The sequence below is a fragment of the Dipodomys merriami genome, unplaced genomic scaffold (assembly GCF_024711535.1).
Source record: "Dipodomys merriami isolate MVZ:Mamm:240054 unplaced genomic scaffold, mDipMer1.0.p SCAF_1796, whole genome shotgun sequence".
Lineage (NCBI taxonomy): Eukaryota > Metazoa > Chordata > Mammalia > Rodentia > Heteromyidae > Dipodomys > Dipodomys merriami.
The window spans coordinates 22,140-37,201 of NW_027203155.1; the positions used below are offsets into that span (position 1 = coordinate 22,140).

Genomic DNA, 15,062 nt, shown 5'->3' on the forward strand with positions numbered 1-15,062 from the left:
ATATAATAGTGATTACTCCTTTTTGTCCTACTGGCCTTGGAATTGGAATTTCAATGTAGAGTTTGCTCACAATTCATTCCTCTTCCCCCATGTTTGATGTTCCTCTGTTCAGAATGATTTCCTAGAGTTGAATGAATCCCTTTGTGCTACATGAATGAAAATACAATTCCCTCACCTGATATTTGAGCTCTTGTTCTGATTGATATTGCAGGACGTGTTGTTCACAATGTTGGGTGTGTGAGCAGAGCTTACTATGGAATCTTCTCTAAATGACACTTTGCTTCTGAAAGATGCTCTTAAATTGAAATATTTGTTAGTTAGCCTGACTTCCCATATAAACACATAACCTAAACTGGGTGACTCGAACACAAATTTTAATTTTATTTTCAATTCCCTGGCTTGAATTTGGGGCCGTGGAGTTGTACCTGAGCAGCTTTGTACTGAAAGCTAGCATTTTACCACTTGAAACAAAGCATCACTTCCGAATTTTGAGTGGTTAATTGGAGATTAATATTCCATGGAGACTTTCCTGCCAGTGCTGGATTCTAACTATGGTAGTCAGATCTCAGACTCCTGAGTAACCAGGATTACAAGTGTGAATCACTGGTGCCCAGCCAAACAAAAGTATTTTCACACACATATGGAAATTGTTACCCCAAGAAAAAGACAACTGAATACTTGGTGTCTTATGAGAGTCTATTTCATATTTAAGGGACAAGTTTGTGCTGTGGTGCATGTGAAAGTGGGCATAAAGTAAGCTGTCTCAGAGCTTAAGTAAGTTTCTGAATCTCATGCATGACAAATTCCCTTCATGTCCTTACTTATTCCTATTTACAAACATAAGTATAATATTTGTAATTTATCCTGATTGGAGATAATGTTTTAACATATTCATTGGCAGAGAAGTAAGCATTCAAACAATCAAAATCTTAAGTTTTGAAAAACTCCCTAAATTTCTATGCTCATTATGCAGCTTGATTTTCAAGAACTATAATTCGTTTTGGGATTGGCTTTTTCTGTTGAAGAAATGAAAAAAAACTATAACTTGACCTTGGGATTTGATATTTATGTGGTTCAATATGGAAGTTGGACAGCATTTAAAAATCCCTTCATTTGCCTCTTTAGGAAGTACGAGATCCTTAACCAGCCTTGTATGAGAAACTGTAAGACTATGGCAGCATTTACAAGACCACCAGGATTAAAATCTGCCCAGATTGGGACACTACTGGACCTCTACAAGATTGCATAGGTGAAAGTGGGACGAGTGAAGTAATATCTTAAAATGTCTAAATTGGTGCCGTTTCAGGTGTTAGAAAAGAATGAAAAGAGGCTGAGAAAATGCAGTCACCATGGAGACGCAGCCAGTATGGGCAGCAATTAACCCTCAAAAGCAAGGCTTAGAACAATTTACCAGATCTCAACCGTGGCTCCTTGCCCCCGGTTACCCTGAAAGCGAACCATTCAGGAGTATGCAATGCCTTGACTCAACCACTTCCATAGCCCTCATGGGCTGGACGCCGGGTTACAACCAGGTTTACAAGGGGAAGAAGCTAGCTGAACAGATGTTTCAAGGACTTATTCTTTTTTCTGCAATAGTTGGATTTATCTATGCATAAATGGCTGAACAGTTTGGATGGACAGTCTATATAGGTATGGCCGGATTTGCTATTCCATGTTTGCTGATGCTTCCTCCATACCCATCTATGCACGACATCCCCTCAAATGGTTATCTGTTCAAGAATCAAGAACAGAAGACAAGAAAATTGGGGATAGAAAAATTAAGAGGTATGTTAAAAAAATTCATTGGGTTTTTACATTTGTTTTCTCTGAGATGAGCTAAGTTGACATCATACCCAAATCATGAGCCTAAAACTCCCTATGCTCTTAAACACAGATTTCTTTATATTTTAGTTTTCTTTATATTTCTTTTTTGTTATTGTTTTGTTTTCTACCCCTAGTTAATTGAGTGTTGATTAGTTACAAAATAGTCTCCTATTGTTCACTTCTTATTTTGAAGAAGAAGCCAAAGCCAAGCCTGTCATAGTAGCACTAGCCTGGCCCTTCTCCTAGCCATCTGTGAGCATTCATGAGTGACAGTCAGGTTCAGCACATTCTTGGCTTTGCTTCTGTCTTTTTTGTACTTTTTTAATTCTAAAAATGCTGTATAGAGGGGTTACAGTTCATGAGCAAGGTAATGAGTACATTTCAGCTCCCCTATGAACCAGAAATCCCACTTTGGGGCATTTACGAAAGGATCACAAACAAGGCCATACTCAGGCTACCAGTACAACTATGATTATAACAGCATTATTTAACATAGCTAAGATATTGAACCAAACCATATGTCCTTCAATAGATGAATGGATCAAGAAAATGTGATATAGATATATATATATACATATATACATATACATACATACATACTATATATACATATATAAACATACATACAATGAAGTTTTCTTTATATTCCAAAGGCAGTTAGAAATAACTCAGTTGTATTTGACTTACAAATATTTTAGACAAATATTTTAGACTTTTGGAAAACAAAAGTACATGTATGCAATGTTTCTTCCAGGTACAAATAATAATAAATGCCACATAAATGACAGCCAAAAAGGAAAAGGTATGATAGGAAAAAGGTGTATTTAGGAACATAATTTTTGTGATATCAAAGACTATGCATTCAAAGATAATAGGCTACTTATAATCTAATTGGCTTGAAAAAGGGAATGCAAAAGTTACAGTAGATTACTGGTTTATTTGGAGTTTTAAGCCCTATCAATAATTTCCTTTAAAAATTGGGAAGTTGAAAATGACTTTAGAGTGTGATAATATGTTGAACTGGGTGGTTCATACATAATAATACCAGTTACTAAGGAAAATTATCTCTAAGTACCCATCAAAACGCAGGGAGTAATTTGTAGTTTAAGTGGTAAAGTACTAGCCTTGAGGAAAAAAGCAAAAAGTGAATAAGGCTCTGAGTTTGTCAACCTGAACTAGCATGTGTGTGTGTGTGTGTGTGCGCGCACACACACACACACACACACACACATACACATACACGCACACGCATGCTCATGTGCAAGGGATGTTGAAAGACTCAGAAAGAGAAATGGAGTGTAAGTCCTTTCATATGTATATTAGATCTAAAATATGACCATGAAATTTGAAAAAAGTAAAACACATGTCCATTAATTATATATGAGTTCAGACTATATAGTACAGAAAGCAGTAAAATTTTATGTTGAATTAATTTTTTTGTGAAAGTATTGTACAGAGGGGTTACAATTACATGGGCAAGATAATGAGTACATTTCTTATCAAGCATTGTAGCCTCCTTCTTTTTGTCCCCTTCCCATCCCTTCCCATCCTCCCCCGCCCCCCCAATCCTCCCAGGCGACCACCCCTCTGCACCAAAGTTTTAAAGTTCATTTTCGACATAATGACTCAATTTTATGTTCTAACCTCTCTGACATAACAGTATCACATGTGAACAGTAAAAAGATGAAGCATATCTTGTCCTTGGGTAGGTGTTAAAGGAGAAATGGAAAGAGGCAAAGTAATAGGGAGTAGATGGCTTGGAAAATACAACATAAGATTCAATGCACATATGTGAAAATGGAACTAGGAAAGAAAGGGGATGGGTGGGGTTTTTATAGACTAGAAGAGTCGATGGACACTATGACAAAGTCTAAGAGGCATTGTAAAAACCAATTGATACATTGTACAACTGTTTAAAAAAACTATCCATGAGGCCTGTAATTCTAATTACTCAGGAGGCTGTGAAATGAGGATTGTGGTTTGAAGCCAGCCATGGCAGAAAAGTTCATGAGACTCTTATCTCCAACAAACTACTCAGAGAAGGCTGGAAATAGTGCTGTGGCTCAAGTTGTACAGGGCTAACCTTCAGCACAGAGAGGTTTTGGAACAGCATTTTGATCTTGATTTGAAGTGCCAAGACAGGCACAAAAACAAAACAAATCAAAAGATAAAAAGAAACAAACCAAAAACAAAAAAGATCTTAATTTTTATATTTTTGAAAATTACAAGAAAAACCCATGTTCCACCTACTTCAAATAGTTAGATAATATACATTACATGGCTGTGCTTATGATGGATGGAAATTTTCTCATTCATGTAGCATCTAATGTTCAGTCGAGGCATGGTTTTTCATGCCTCCCAGGCTATGACTTGTGTAGGCTGAGGTTATGGGCTTGGAGCTGCAGATGCTGATACCCTTCTCAACCAGTGTTTCACCTCTTAACAGGGCAGTCATACCCAAGGGCTCCTTCAACTACAGCTTCATGACCTCTTCGTGGTCCTGTGGGCCCAGTTGGGGGTGCCATCCTGGATAGATGTGATTTGAAGTAAGTTCATTCTACTCATCCTCTATGCCAAAAGAGTCAAGTGTGAGAGGGTTTGCAGACATTTGAAGTAATGTACATACACGGTGCTCCAGTGGCCCCACATACCTACCCAGCATATGCCTGTGTATCCTAGGATTATTGGTCTGGAGCAGGGGATGCTTCCAACATATTCCCTAACTAGTGCTTCACCTGCTAAAGTGAATAAATGATTGAGAGCCTCTTGTTTACCTTAAGGAAATCTAAATTCCTGATCTGTGCCAGGCCACAACAGATGCCATCCCACATGCCCCCATTTCATTTTATGTTAGACATCTCCTGCCACACTGTGGGAACCAAATCACTGGTGAGCAGTTGTGCATGTATGTACACACATTCTCACTAAGGCATGTACATAGTGTCAGATTTGACTGGTTGTATACTATATATTATAGTACCAAAGTGAAAGAAGACTTGGAGATTCCTTGACTACGAGCTGTCCTGTTTTGCTATTTAGCTGTGTCCTGTATAGCCCAGGGTTGTGGGATTCGAAGTGGGCATGCGTCCACCTTCCACAACCAGTGCTCCTTCTCCTACAGGGAGAGCATACCCAAAACCCTGTTCTTTCCCTCTTGGACTAACATCTTGCAGGTCCTTCTCTGAAGACCGAGGTGACAGTGCCATTCCAGATGCCCTAGTTTCTATGCAAATAGGACCACTCTCCCTTTGTGGTAACTGAATATTTGTGTGGGGTTGAGTGAGTATATCATTGTGCTTGTGTATACACCAGTTTGTGGAACACAAGGACCTGTGGCAAGATTTTCCCACTTGGGTGCTGATGCCAGCCCAAGGGAAGAAAAGCATAGAGAGTAGGTCTTTCATGTCTCCCTTGCAGAGTATGGCCTGTGCTGCTTGGGATTACCGGGCTGGAGTTTGGCATGGTGCTGCACTTTCTAACCAGGGCTTATCCTGTTACAGGGAAGCCATACAAGGCGGCCAGTTTTTCTTCACTTTGGGACCTCTGGCTTCCTGGTATGAGTCAGCCCATGTGCAGCTATATGTGCCTATGTCCTTCTCAGTAAGTGGTTCCACTCCCGGTTGGAACTGTGGGAATCCAGTTGTGATATGTGTTGTGCATGTGTGTATACACATTCACAGGAGGGCACAAATGTGGTGCCATAGTGGCCTTGTTGTGCAATATATTGGATCCAGAAGAAGGGAAGCCATAGCTTGTCCTTTTTCCTTAGCTGGCTAATTTCAGTGTAGCCTTGGGAGGCCTTCAATTCAAAGTGATTCCATTCCCTCCTCTGTCCTGTGAAAATGAAATAATGGGTCAGGGATTTTGTGCATGTGTATACACATGTTCCCATGAAAGCACTTAACCTATTTTTAAATTAGATAGGTCCTAGGTGTTTTTGGACCCAAGAGAAAAAGGATGGGGTTGGAGACTGTAAAACATCCCTTTCACAGGCCTGTGGAGCCGGGCTTATATGCCTGGGACTTGGGGTGCTGCCTACCTTCCTAAATGTGCTTACTCCTGCTAAAGAGAGGTCGTGCCTGGTAGCTTGCTCTTCACCATGTGGACTACTGTCTTGCTGGTCCCTTCTGATAGGCCTATGCGCCAGTACACACTTTCATAAGAGGGCACATACATGATGCCAGATAGGCCTGATTGTGGGCATATTGGGCCTGGTCCTGTGTCCATACCCCTGTAATTCCTTTGTAGCCTGGGGTTATTAACTTGGATCTGGGTATGTTGCTACCTCCCTAACTAGTCGTTTACCTGGTACAGTGACTTCATAGTGAGGACCTCTTCTTGTTCATGTAAAGGAATTCTTTATTCATGATTTGTCAGCCTCAGAGACAGTGCCATCTGAGATATATCCATTTTCATGTAAAGATTGCTCCTACCCTGCCATTCTATGGGAACCCATTCATGGAATGTGGACACATGATTGTGTCTATGTGGTGCCAGTTGGACTAAGGGTGGGCTCTAGCGGGCAGAAGAGATGGCACATTGGAGCTTGGAGTATGTCCACCACCCTTCCCAACTATAGCCTATATACTGGGATTATGAGCCCTGAGCAGGGGATACTGTTGCTCACCCCATCCAGTGCTTCCCCTTCCACAAACAGGTCATGCCCAGTAGCCTGTTTTTCTTAATCTTGCAAACCTCTAGCTTCATGATTTGTGTTGTCCTAGATGCAGGTACCATTTGCAGATGACCCCAATTCAAAGGAAGCTGTTCCTCTCCTGCCCTTGCCCTGTGGGAACTGAATTGCAAAACAAAAAAGAAAACATTACGAACTAGTAAGTAGTGGGGTACTTGAAGTTATTTCACAAATGAGGGTCCTTATTAAGGCTTCTTACCCCCTTTTTTCTTCCTTGAAAAATTTTCCAGTGTACTAAAAATCATCACAAATACTTATGACAGTGCATATTAATTGTGATGTACTTCATATTATGTATGAAAATTTTCTTCATGAATTTTAGTCAGTGGTGTTTGATAACTTTTACTCCTCTATATGCAGTTTGCATAATGATAAAGTTGGTATCAATATCCACATATATTCTTATATAATCCTTATCCAATCATTTGGTATTGTCCAGTATATTTTTAACTTTTCCCTAGTCTGACAAGTGTGATATCTCTTTATTGTTCCTGATAGAATATTTTTCATAAATCTTGCCACATCACATATGCCTTTTCTTGTGAATTGCATGCTCAGATATTTTATTCAATATCATGTATCCTATCTGTCATCTTCTTGATTGAAATGTTCCTTTGTTGAATACATACTATTTAAATGTCTTCAGCCTTAAGAGAGGATGTTTATATTTTTCTTGATATTACTTACTCAACCAAAGGTGTTGCTGTAATGTAAACTTATTGATATTTTCCGACCTTTGTATTCATTTCCTTGGGGAAAATCTCCATTCTTAAAATGTACTCTTATTTCATTCTTAAAGCTTTTAAGTGTTGCTTTCTACCTTTGCCTCTTTGTTTTTAGGAATTGTTTGCTACGGCTTTAAGTTAAGGTCTATTTTGTATCTTATTCCATATAAATAGATAGCTCATCCAAATAGCTATTTGTTGAATAGTCTAATGTCAAATCTCAGGATTCTACATGGGCTTGTACTCAATTCTCTACCCTGTGTAATTCTTTTTCTTCAGCTGTAATACCAGATTGTCTTGATTACTAGGCTTTAGTATAACAAATCCTCATTTTGAGTTATGGTGTGTCCCCAAAATTGTTCTTTCATATTCTTTGTGTCTTTTGATCTTTACAAATCCTTCCCCTCCTCTGTTAGCGGGGACCAAACACCGAGTCTCTTGCATTTAAGGCAAGCACTCTACCACTCAGCAACTCACCTCATAACTTTGAGGAACAACAGTCACTGGGTCCAGGTGAGGTTTGGGGAAGTTTCCCTCTATCAGTAGAAACTCTTGACTTAGGGTCCTTGGTCACAGAATAAAAATTTGCAGAGTAGTCACCATGGTAAGAAAACTTGGCAATACTTTATTGAGTTAGCAAGCAAACAAACAGATAAACAGATAAACAGGAAGACAGAGGCACACTCAGAGTGTGAGTGCTCTTAACAGTAGGCGCAAAGAGCTCTTTGACATCAGTGGCATTTATATAATAAAAGCAAGTCCTGTCATAAAGCCATATATATAGGTGTTTATCTTTGCTCTTAATCACTCTGGGGTTATACCATCTGAGTTCTTGGTTATTTGGTGATTCAGTCTTTAGTGTATTTCTTTTTTTTGGGGGGAGGGTCCAGTCATGGGGCCTGAACTCTGGGCCTGGGCACTGTCCCTCAGCTCTTCAGCTCAAGGCTAGTGTTCTACCACTTGAGCCCCAGCGCCACTTCTGGCTTTTTTCTTTTTTCTTATGTGGTGCTGAGGAATCGAACCCAGGGCCTCATGCATGCAAGGCAAGTACTCTAACACTGAGCCACCTTCACAGCCCCTTTAGTGAATTTCTTACAGGAAAGAATGCATATATTTTTGCCATAGAACAGATGCTCATCCTTAAGATGATGAATGCATCCTGAGTTAGAAGCAAAGAAGATAGTGCATGTATTATTCTAAATGTATTATTTCTATCAGAGTTCCTAGATGTCATTTTCCAGGTCTCATTTTTTCTAAGCTATGCAGCCTGAAACTATAAAAAGTCCTGATAAGACTTCTCATAAAATTCCATTCAATTTATAGATTGATTTGATAGAAAACAATACATTCTTTAGATATTGAGTATTCCCATGAATGATTTTTTTTTGGAGGTCCGGTCATGGGGCCTAAACTCTGGGCCTGGGCACTGTCCCTCAGCTCTTCAGCTCAAGGCTAGTGCTCTGCCACTTGAGCCACAGCGCCACTTCTGGCTTTTTTCTTTTTGCTTATGTGATGTTGGGGAATCGAACCCAGGGCCTCAAGCATGCAAGACAAGCACTCTACCACTGAGCCACCTTCTCAGCCCCCCATGCATGATTTTGACATGGCTGTATTTTGCTGTTTTTCAGTTATTTTTTAATGATTAATGTTTGTTACATAGTATTATATATCTTTTGTATGATATGCTTCTTTGTGTGTTTTTGTTTGTGTGGTTTGGTTTGAACAACGTGGGGAATTGAACTGGTGTATGGGAGGAAAGCATTCTACCACCTAAGCCACAATATAGCCATGTTAGTAACTATTGAAGCTACTTAAAATAATCATCCATCTTATAATTTGTTATTTTTACCTTTTTTTCATCCTGGGGAACTGAGTATAGGAGTCTGGTTTTTTTTTTGTGTGTGTGTGTGTGTGTGTGTGTGTATGCACATGCATGCATATAAGTGTATATGTGCCAATACTGGGGCTTGAATCCTCTTAACTTTTTCCAGCCAAGGTTAGCATTTACCATTTGAGCATGTATACACCTTCAGTGTGGCTTTTCTGGTTAAATCCTACTCAGGAGGATACACATGGCAGTTCAAAGCCAGCCTGGGCAGAAAAGTCCAGTAGTCCTAAGAACTACTTTGAAAAACTACTATGAAAAACCTGGAAGTGGTACTATAGCTCAAAAATAGTGCTCAAGCTTTGAATTGAAGCCCTCAATCCTTAGGGCCAGCACATACAAAAATTAATGAACTTTGAATTGTATAACCATGATGTATTTACACGATGATCTACAGATCTCAGCCTCTCAAGTAGGTAGCATTGTAGGTGTGATCCTGTAGTAATAATAAGTCATTTATTATTGTTACTAATGGATATATTTTAAAGACATAAGTGTATGCTAGTGGCTCAAGTCTATAATCCTAGCCAGTCAAGAGGCTGAAGTTTAAGAATCTCTGTTCAAAGCTGACCCAAGGGAGAAAAATCTATGTGTCTTATCTCCAATTAACAACCAAAAAGTTGGAAACACAGCTGTAGCTTTAGTGGCATAGTAGTAACCTTAAGCAAAAATGCTTAGGGACAGTGCCCAGACCCAGAGTTCAAGTCCCAGAATCAGCCCCCAAAATTAAAATAAATAGAACACAGAATAACTCCAGGTATGGCTAGTGATAGTATGCATAGTTTGCATGAAATTCTGAATTTGATTGCCACCAGCAAGAAAAATACACAAACCAAGAAAAAATGTTTCCAAAGTCAGAGGGAATTTTTTACTGATCCTTACTAACAGACAATTTTTTTCTTACACAATTTCATTTAGAAAGTTAGCCCAAGGCAGGTGCTAGTGGCTTGGCTCATGCCTGTAATACTAACTACTCAGGAACTTGAGAATTGAGGATAGTGGTTCTTGAGACTCTTCAATAAGCTACTCAAAAATAACTGGAAGTGGCCTTATGGCTCAAGTGATAGAGAGCTAGCCTTGAGCTCAAAGAAGCACAGGTACAGGGGCCAGGCCCAAAGTTCAAGCTTCATGGACAACAAAAATAAAAATAAAAAGCCAAACAATAACTCCAGTAGAAGAGAAATGATTATGCAATGGCTACTTTAGCAAGAATGCATTTCTCAGTTTAAAATGAGGTTTCACTTTGTATAACCTTATAAATATAAGATAATTAAATTTCAAGTAATTATTTAACTTCACTATCCACTAAGCAGCAACAAAAATGATCCTTATCAGAAAAAACAATGTTGGAGGAATATCAGTACCAAATTTCAAACTCTACTACAAAGCCATAGTAATCAAAACAGGTGGTTACTGGCGCAAAAACAGACCTCAGGACCAATGGAATAGAATTGAAAACCCAGAAATGAACCCATCTAATCTTCGATAAGGGAACTCAAAAATAGAATTGAAGAAAGACAACCTCTTCAGTAAATAGTGCTGGCAAAGCTGGTTAACTACTTGTGGAAAACTAAAGCTAAATCCTTATATATCACCCAGCACCAGAATCAACTCCAAATGGACCAAAGACCTCAGAGTCAAAGCAGACACCCTGAAAACATTACAGGACAGAATAGGAGAAACCCTGGGTTTCCTTAGTGTATGCCAAAATTTTCTTACTAGATATCCAGAAACACAATAAATCAAAGAAAGTTTGTTCAAATATGCTTTCATGAAATTGCAGAGTTTCTCCATGGCAAAGGACATAGCTAGCAAAATCAATAGAAAGCCCAGGGATTGGGAGAAGATCTTCACTAGCCATACAATGGACAAGGGTCTCATATCTAAAATAATAGTTTCATTTCATTTAAGTGTTTTTTTTTCTCAGTGGTGGGGCTTGAACTCAGAGCCTGGCCACTGGCCCTGGCCCTTTGTGTTCTCGAGGCTGGTGCTTTACCTCTTCAACCACAGCACCACTTCTAAGGAAGAAATGCTTCTGGGGGCTGGGCACTATAGTCTCACCTCTCTAATCCTACTCAGAAGGCTGCTATCTGAAGACTGAATTTGAAAGCACACAATTATCTCCATTTAGCCATCAAAACTGTGGTAATATAGCCTTAGCTCAAGGGATTGAACACCAATCTTGACAGAAAAAAACTAGAGGATAGTACCCAGGCCCTGAGTTCAAGTTCTCATACAAGCACAAAAAAAAAAGAAAACAGCGAGGTCGAGTAATAATGGAGCTTCCTGTTTTCATACCTTTCCAGGACTGCATGGAGGAAATAATCCTGTTATGTGAAAAGAAGTCCCCATTGAAGCAAATGAGTGAATAGTGGAAAATCTTCAGCAGCAACACAAAAGCTTTCAAGGTGGATGACAGGCATAGCAAAGTTAATGAGTGTTAGTAACATGTCTTTGATGTCCTTGTATTAAGGTAAGAAATGACTTGAAATTGCTTCCTACTTCTAAGCTTACTTCACTGAGCGAGGAACCTAAGCATGCCTTTCTTCTACAGTAATCTGGAATCTTTATAAACTTGCAGATTAAAGTTTGATGCTTAAAAAGAATACTTATAATTTGTGCATTAAAAGAGATTGATTATTAGTAAAAAGTTATTATGCATTAGGTTAGTATTGTTTTTTTAGTACTTGGGATTAAAAGCAGAGCCTCTGTTAGAGAAGTTCTGCACCTGTTTCTTTGAGACTGAATCTTCCTGTGTGTGTTACCCAGGATGTCCTTCAACTCCTGGGCTTGAATGATCCTCCCACCAAAAGTGACCAGCCATTGGTAGGATGAGGTATATGATCAGCTATTGCAGGGGACTGAGCTAAGGTTCAATGCTAATACTTGGTGTAGGTCTCAGGAGCGTGAGTAAACCAGATGTTCCATTTTGGAAATAGCGTTCCTGAATTTGAATTCCAATCCCAATAATCTAGACTATTGTCCTAAAGAAGGAGGTGTTAACATTGACTTAGATGGCTTGTAAGGAGAGTATCTTTCATGAAGCTGGAAGTGAGCCTAACAGTGGTCTGCTAAACAGAAATTCTGGACTAAGGAAAATGAGGCTAAGGATGGGAGGAATTTGCCACATTATGTTAACTCTCAACAAGAGAATGGATAAGGGATATCATTCCTTTTCCCTGCAAAGTCTTGAAGGTGATTTGGCCTTCAAGATGGACTATTTTTAAGCCCATGGATTGGGAGAAGATAAACTAGCCATACAATGGACAAGGGTCTCATATCTAAAATATACTTGGAACTCAAAAAATTAAATCCCCCAACAACAAATCATCAAAGAAACAACTGCACAAGAAATAAGTGGGCTAAAGACTTAAAGAGAAACTTCTCTGAAGAGGAAAGAAGGATGGCCAATAGACACATGAAGAAATGCTCAACATTCCTCTCCATAAAAGAAATGCAAATCAAAGCAACACTTAGATACCACCTCACTCCAGTTAGAATGGCTAAAATCACGAACTCTAATAACAACAGATGCTGGAGGGGATGTGGACAGAAGGGAATCTTACTGCATTGTTGGTGGGAATGTAAACTTGTTCAACCACTTTGGCAAGTAGTATGGAGGTTCCTCAAAAGACTCCACATAGAGCTCCCCTATGACCCAGCAATCCCACTTTTGGGCATTTACCCAAATGTATACAAACAAGACCACACTAAAGTTACCAGCATGACTATGTTTATTGCAATATTATTTACTATAGCTAAGATATGGAACCAAGCCCGATGCCCCTCAGTAGATGAATGGATCAAGAAAATGTGGTATATATACACACACACACACACACACACACAATGGAATTCTATGCCTCCATCAGAAAGAATGGCATTGCCCCCATTTGTTAGGAAATGGAAAGGCTTGGAAAAAATTATATTAAGTGAAGTAATCCAGGCCCAGAGAAAAATAGGTCCCATGGCTTCCCTTATTTGCAATATCTAGTATATGTCTGAGTTAAGCAGTAAACGTCAGATAAGGTGATGTTAGGGAAATGAAACCTAAAATATATATTCAAATGTTTTTTTTTCTTTCATGCGATTGTTTCTAACATTTATAAGATTATTTCTTTGTTGCTATGTATGTCCCTTCCCCAAAGTATAACCCCTGCTTTCACTGTATTTGATGTCAGTATAATTTGTGGAGGGGAAGGGGAAAAACAAATCGTTTAAATAGGGATACAGGTGGACCCATTGCAACAATGAGATGTACAAGTGTTTTGTCGAAAACGAACTTTACAACTTTGTTGGGGGGGCAGGGGGATTTGGTGGAGGGGGCGGGGAAGATGAGAAGGAATGGGAAGGTTAAACAGAGGAGGAGGTTACAATGCTTGATAAGAAATGTACTTATTATCTTGTCCATGTTATTGTAACCCCTCTGTACAGTATTTTCACAATAAAAAAAAACTAATTAAAAAATGGGCTATTTTGACACAAGCGATAGAATGGATTATATGAATTCTCTGGTCTTTCTAACCAGGATACAGGGGGACTCAAAAGGTAGAGAGCAAACTGCAAAAAACCATGTCTCTGCTAGCAGGCTTCCAAATTCACTGTATCCTTAAAATTTGAAACAAATTAGTTAGAACAGAAATCTTTTTTTTACATGTCTCCAATCTAAATGTTTCTTCCTTGGGTTTAGAACACTTCATAAACAAGCAAGAGCTAAGATAACACTGTATGACTCTCTCTTCCCCCAGAATTGCAGTTCTGCAGTGCTAGAACAAAGACTGTGTGTGAGGAAGGGACTGGACATATGTGTTTCTTGGATGAGAAAACTAGAGCTGATAAATTGCAGAGAACAGAGCAGATGTCATTCCTTTTCTTCCTTTCCTTGGGTAAGACTGATTCAACCATGATGCAAGATGCTGAACCAATGAATGAAGAGGGCATGCTGTGTAGGAGGAGGGGTTGCCCATGCCCAGGTGCAGCTGGGAACTTGGAGCTATTGATTCAACCTAAGGAATGTTTTTTTTTCATAAATATTAAGTCCCATTTCAGACTTCAGCACTGTCTGTGGCTGCTGTTCTGGTCTGTTTGTGTCTTGCTCTTTGGCTTTTTCCTTTGGTTACAATAGAAACTGCAGATGAAATGGAGAGTGTTGAGTGTGAGCTCAGCCATTGGGGATTAGTGATGGACTTTCCAGGCATGGGCATGCCTGTGGGATTGGAGTCTGCCTTTGACAAGCAGGGCACAGAGCGGGTTGTGCTGAGTAGAAAATGGAAAAGTCCTCTGATGAGAAAAATGCTCCAGAGAGACAATTAGCTCTAAAATGTATTGTTAACCTTCATGTCCCCAAAAAATGCTGGGGGATATTGGAGTAAATGGTTATTTTACTATAGAGATGGTGAACCTTCTGAAAAGATAAAATGGTTTAGGTCTGGGTGTAATGTTTTAAGCAATTGACAGCTACTCACAAGTTTGACTATTGATTTATTTCCATACTGATTGTTACTTTTGAGTATCTCTATTTTCCTTAGTAATTTTTTTTTCATATTGCCCACATTGGAATAGGTATTTTTTTTAACTTGTACTATTATTTCTTTGATTTCATGGTACATTATACATAAGGAAAACAGGGCAGAGGTAAATTAATTTCTTAGGCATGACTATGAATTAATTTCAATAATATGCATTGAGTATTTAAATTCTTCAACATACAATGTATGATCTAGGCTCAGTAGTTTATTCTAGAGGGAGTTTACCTTCATGAGCTAAGACAAAAGACAACTTTATGTTTTGCATCTCTATGCATAATTCCTGTAAAAAGAACTGTCTTTGAAGACTGGAAGGGTATGATTCTTATTTTGATTGGTTTCATAGAAAAATATCTCTACAGGTTGAGAGCCTTCACTTTACATCTAGAAGTTTTCTTGTTCTGTTTATT

General features: G+C 38.9%; 1 long non-coding RNA gene across 1 annotated transcript; it reads left to right on the top strand.

The window, feature by feature from the left end:
- Window positions 1-1,424: 1,424 nt before the first annotated feature.
- On the top strand, window positions 1,425-11,673 carry LOC138829931 (uncharacterized). The gene is made up of 4 exons (XR_011372794.1): window positions 1,425-1,785; window positions 4,271-4,370; window positions 6,549-6,656; window positions 11,434-11,673. It is a non-coding gene; the product is annotated as an uncharacterized lncRNA (long non-coding RNA).
- The last annotated feature ends 3,389 nt before the right edge of the window (window positions 11,674-15,062 follow it).